Raw genomic sequence first — 6295 nt, forward strand, 5'->3', positions numbered from 1 at the left:
CAAGCAATTCTGACATACCAAAAGACCAGCAGGCCTATGCTAGTAGGCTTAATTGTTGCTTGATGCCCCATTGCTGATGAGTTTGCACAGTAAATAGTTAATATTCTTGATTACCAAACTATGTTTGGAGCCGCATATAGATTTATTATGGCAATCCTCTCTCCCTACAATTTGAAGTTTGCTGCATTCGATCTTATAGCTGTACAGCAAATCAGCAATCTGTTTGCTAGCTCACCTGACCTGTGTTGATTGACAGTTTGCTGTTCCAATCAGAGGGCCAAGTGTGTGTTTTACCAGCCAATCTGTAGCAATTTTTTTTGCAAGGGCATTGCTGTGGCTACTATCTCTGGCTGCGTGGAGAGTAATCCACGGAGACTCTTTGACACAAAATGAGTGACAAAACGTCAGTCTCAAGTTATTTTATTTTCTATCAAGTCGAGTCTCAAGTCATCAAATTTGTGACTCGAGTAAGACTCAAGTCCAAGACATGTGACTCGAGTCCACAACTCTTGACACAGCTCAATCTTGCATCTGAGCAGAAGGCAGCCCATTGTACGAGCTACTCCGTTGTGCGCCTGGCTGCGATAATCATTTCAGAATAACGGCTCCTCGCTTCTTGCTTCTTGTCCAATTTCGGTAATTGCTCAAAACCAGGAACGACAGCTCCATCCAGGTGTGTCTAAATCTACTGTCCTATTACAGTGGTAATGGACAGTGGTAAAGTCATTACACTCTGCCTAGGCTCATAGAGAGGGGCACCGCAGGCAGAAAAGGTACATGGTCCAATACGCTGGGAAGACTTGATTTAGCTTTCACTTACAGTATAGGCCCATCTTCTCCAGAGAAGCCATTGCCCAGATTTGATTTGTGAGGTTTGAAAGGCAATTTGTGCTCACCTTTTACCTGTTCCTGATCATGTCAGACTCAAAATGTTGCCTTTGGAGGATGATGGAAACAAAATGGCTGACGCTGTGGCTGGATGACGATGATTGCCTGGAAAATCAAATTAAAAAGCATAATGTGTTCTTTCCCTCTTTGGTTTGTGTGTGAGGGAACAGAGACTGGCAAAAAGTCATGCCTAGGAGTTATATGAAGGAAGGAGGGGTGAATGCTGTCCGGGTCAAAGGAGTAATGGTTCACCAATATACAAAAGTACAGTATATGAGCTTTTTCATTTAACTATAGGCTGTTGTCGATCGATCCAGAGTTTTTAAGTGCAGTCAGGTTAGTACTTTCAGATTGATAATCCTAAATTCCCCATTTGATCATCGCTTGCCCCTTGATCTGAGTTGGAAAATATAAATTAGTGAATAAGTCTTCGTAATAAGTTAATCGTAATAAATTAATTGTTACACCTGGGAAACCAGATGTGTGCACTTCCTGGGCAATATATTGCAGCGACCAACACCTAGCATCATAATCAAGAGGTTCAGATCTCTTGGCGTAACGGCTATGATGTTGGGTTAACAGGGCCCTGGTTCAAGAAACTGTTGGGGCTACCCCTGCATTTGCTACAATTTATATTGTCAGCTGCCTCAGCTATGTTCATCAAACTAATTCCTCCCACCCTACTTCAATTCTACTTCTTGGAACCCCCCACATGTGCCAGGTCGACACAATAGCAAAACAACTTCCCTCTCTCACTTCTACAAAGCTGTCCCACATGATGCTTGCCCTTCTTGTGCCCCAGAGGTCAGCTTGAACTATTGACCTTGACTTGACCTTGCACCCTGGGGTCACACAGTTTTGATTCCTTGTTCTGTGCTTCTCCGCTCTACCCATACCAGGGCACGGGGTGTTGTGCCATTCATGGGGGCTGCGGTTGGGGGCTGAATTCCGAGATGGGGGGCATCTCTGGTGTTCCTCTTCTTGATGGATCCATCTCTCCCCGGGACCTAGGACTTCTCCTTTCTCTCTGCCAGCTGTTTCCGCTCTGAGGGCACTTGTGATAGCGAGAGGGGGGAGAAAAGGGAGAGAGAGAGAAAGTGGTTATGGTTATGGAGACGGGTATTAAGGACACGTGTGTGTGTGTGTGTGTGTGTGTGTGTGTGTGTGTGTGTGTGTGTGTGTGTGTGTGTGTGTGTGTGTGTGTGTGTGTGTGTGTGAGAGAGAGAGAGACAGAGACAGAGATAAAGTTATCAGAAAAGGGAGACAGAGAAAGAGAAAGATGGTGGTTATTATGGGAATGGGTACTAAGGACACTTGTGTGTGTGAAAGAGAGAGTTGGATTTACATTGGGGCTTACAACGAGTTATAAATATGCTAAATGACATACAGTCATGTCCAAAATTATTGGCACCCTTGATAAAGACAAGCAAAATCGACTGTATAAAAGAAAGAACAAATACAGAGCTATGCTCAATAAATAAATAAAAATATATATTATTTCATACTAATACAATTGCTCAGATAAAGACATTTTGTTTAAAACTCAAAAAGATAGGGGTCAACGTTATTGACTCCCCTGTTTTCAATACACCGACACCATCCCATGTGAAAATAACGGCACTGTGCCAGGCATTGGGCTTGGATTGGAACCGGTGCTATGGTCAGATGACACGGAAATAGAGCTCTTTGGCCAATCACACCAGTGGTGGGTTTGGTGTCGTAAGAAAGAAGCATATGCAGAAAAGCACCTCATACCTATTGTAAAATATGGTGGTGGATCTTTGATTTTATGCGGCTGTTTTGCTTCCACTGGTCCTGAGGCCCTTGTTAAGGTCAACGGGATCATGAACTCTACAAAGTACCAGGACATTTTAGCCAAAAACCTGGTTGCCTCTTTCAGGAGGCTGAAACTTGGCCTCAAGTAGATCTTCCAGAAAGACAATAACCCTAAGCACAAATCAAAATCCACAAATAAATGGTTATTGACCACAAAATCAACATTTTGCAATGAACCAAATTGAAAACCTGTGGTTTGAATTGAAGAGAGCAGTCCATAAGCACTGGCGATGGATTTCAAGGATCTGGAAAAAGTCTGTATGGAAGAATGGCCTAAGATCCTTCCCAATGTATTCTCCAATCTCATAAAACATTTTAGAAAAAGGCTCAGTGTTGTTATCCTCGCAAGGGGAGGGTGCCGGAATATTGAAAACAGGGGTGCCAATAATTTTGACCCCTATCTTTTTTAGATTTGTTTTATTACTTTATCTAAGCAATTGTATTAGTGGCAATTGTATTAGCGGCGGCAGGTAGCTTAGTGGGTAAGAGCGTTGTGCCAGTAACCGAAAGGTCGCTGGTTCTAATCCCTGAGCCGACTAGGTGAAAAATCTGTCGATGTGCCCTTAAGCAAGGCACGTAAGTCGCTCTGGATAAGAGCGTCTGCTAAATGTAATAAAATAATATAATTTTTTTAGCATACAAATTTGCTCACCTTTATCAAAGGTGCCAATAATTTTGGACCTGACCGTATATATACTGAACAAAAATGTAAACGCAACATGCAACAATTTCTAAGATTTTACTGTTACAGTTCACATGAGGAAATCAATCAATTAAAATGAATTCATTAAGCCCTAATCTGTGGATTTCAGATGAATGGGAATACAGATATGCATCTGTTGGTCATAGATACCTTTAAAAAAATGGGCCTCACAATGGGCCTCAGGATCTCGTTACGGTATTTCTGTGCATTAAAATGTCCTTAGATAAAATGCAATTGTGTTCACTGTCCGTAGCTTATGCCTGCCCATACCATAACCCCACCGCCACCATGAGGCACTCTGTTCACAATGTTGACATCAGCAAACTGCTCGCCCAGATGATGCCATGCACGTGGTCTGTGGTTGTGAGGCCGGTTGGACGTACTACCAAATTCTCTAAAATGACATTGGAGGCGGCTTATGGTAGAGAAATGAACATTCAATTCTCTAGCAACAGCTCTGGTGGACATTCCTGCAGTCAGCATGCCAATTGAACGCTCCCTCAAAACTTGAGACATCTGTGGCATTGTGTTGTGTGACAAAACTGCACATTTTAGAGTGGCCTTTTATTGTCCCCAGCACAAGGTGCACCTATGTAATGATCATGCTGTTTAATCAGCTTCTTTATATGCCACACCTGTCAGGTGGATGGATTATCTTGGCAAAGGAGAAATGCTCCAAATTTGTGCACAACATTTGAGAGAAATAAGCTTTTTGTGCATATGGAACATTTCTGGGATCTTTTATTTCAGCTCATGAAACATGGGACCAACACTTTACATGTTGCGTTTATATTTTTGTACAGTGTATATTTATATATAAATATGGTAAATTACATTACCCCTTAACAATAGATCCATATCAGAAACGGACTGGCCATAGGGCAGTTCAGGCAAATACCAGATAGGCTGGGCCATCTTTAGCCCAGTGGGCCTTCAATGTATTCATTTTTTTGCGCTGACTGATCATTATATGACTAATAATGGGGGCCTTCAGGAAAACATGGGCAGGTGTGTTAGAGATTCCCGCCCAATTTCTGGTCCCAATCCATCCCTGATTTTTTTGTACCTTTATTTAACTAGGCAAGTCAGTTAAGAACAAATTCTTATTTACAATGACGGCCTACACCGGCCAAACCCGGACGCCGCTGGGTCAATTGTGCACCCTATGGGACTCCCAATCACGGCCGGTTGTGATACAGCCTGGAATCGAACCAGGGGGTCTGTAGTGACGCCTCAAGCGCTGAGATGCAGTGCCTTAGACCGCTGCAACACACGGCAGCCCATATGGTCCAGATAAAGCCCTATACTTGTTCAACAGCACATATGTACTGCCTTATGGGGCCCATTCCATATTTAGGGAATATACTGTAGACTTATAGGCCTGGTTACACCTTGCACTGACAAGTGGTTTTCGTCATCCATTCACTATCTGAGCAAGGTTTGTTACGGCTACACATTGTATTAATCTACTGTGTCCATATTGTGACCAGATTTCCTGCAAATTATTTGACACACGTGTACCCACACATACACACACACACACACCATCTCACTGCTCAAGAGATCCGGTGTGCTGACCACACTTACAATTTTAGGGTGACTTCTTCAAGGAACCATTGCAGTCAATGGGTTCATATTTGCACCTTTGGTTAGTTGAGAGTTCTTGAAGGAACCTTTAATGTTTCAATGTCGCAAAGGGTTCCTGGTGGAACCTTTTTGCTGGCGCGTGCAGAGCAATTAGAATTTATTTAGCCATTGGATTTGTTGCGCTGCCAGACTCAGAAGAAGATTAAAAATATGTGACTTTCAGCGATGGCTTTATGGGATAGCTATCAATTTGTAAATAATTACCCATTCCTATATGAGTACTATTTTAATAGCAATGTTGAATAATACAATATTGGCTGTAATTATATTATATAAATCAAATCAAATCAAATCAAATTTTATTGATGATCTTTTTGGCCTTCCTGTGACATCGGGTGTTGTATGTGTCTTGGAGGGCGGGTAGTTTGTCCCCGGTAATGCGTTCGGCAGACCACACCACCCTCTGGAGAGCCCTGCGGTTGTGGGCGGTGTAGTTGCCGTACCAGGCGGTGATACCCCCCCACAGGATGCTCTCAATTGTGCATCTGTAGCCTCCTGTTTTAATTCCAAAAAGTGTATTGTGATGGTAATGACGGTTGTTTATGATGATACATATTAGGTGTTGGCTTAGGTCGCTAGCTAGCTAAAGTATCTTCAGCCTAGCCAACATTCTTAAAGTCCTACTCCAGGCTCCTTTTCACCTAATTTAACACCTGCTTTACTTAACAAAAGTAAATCTCAATAGGTGGTCCAGGTATGAAATGAAATGGCACAAGTGGGGTGTGGGCCTTTCCTCTTTTGTTCTCTATTGCTCCTATATTGTTCCTCAAGTAAGGGGGGAGGCCGGTGACATCACATCAGACCAACTCCTGAAATGCCCTACTCCTTGAAGAATTTGTTTTGCTCAAAACGTTATTTTTTTCTCCCTAAGTACATTACTGTATTTATACTTGGGATATCGCTTCTCACCTGGAAAAGTAAAAAAAAAAGTAATTAAAAGAACCCCGCTGGAGGACGTATGTAAAACTGCTGGGTTGTTTGGATGACCCACATTGGGTTGCAGGCATTGGGTCACTTTGTTGGGTTGTTTTCTTTAAAAAGAGCCAGGTTGGGTTGTTGATGCTGGATCAGACTGGAGGTGTGGCTTAGCAGGGGCATGGCATTCAGATAGTTATTTTTGGCCACCCGTGATAATACATGTCATTCCTGTTAATCTGTTGTGTTGTATTGTCATCACATGTTAAGGTTGAACACTGACAGTTTTGTAGCTTCATTAAGGGT

The sequence above is a fragment of the Coregonus lavaretus genome (genome assembly GCF_964263955.1).
Source record: "Coregonus lavaretus genome assembly, chromosome: 33".
Taxonomy (NCBI): domain Eukaryota; kingdom Metazoa; phylum Chordata; class Actinopteri; order Salmoniformes; family Salmonidae; genus Coregonus; species Coregonus lavaretus.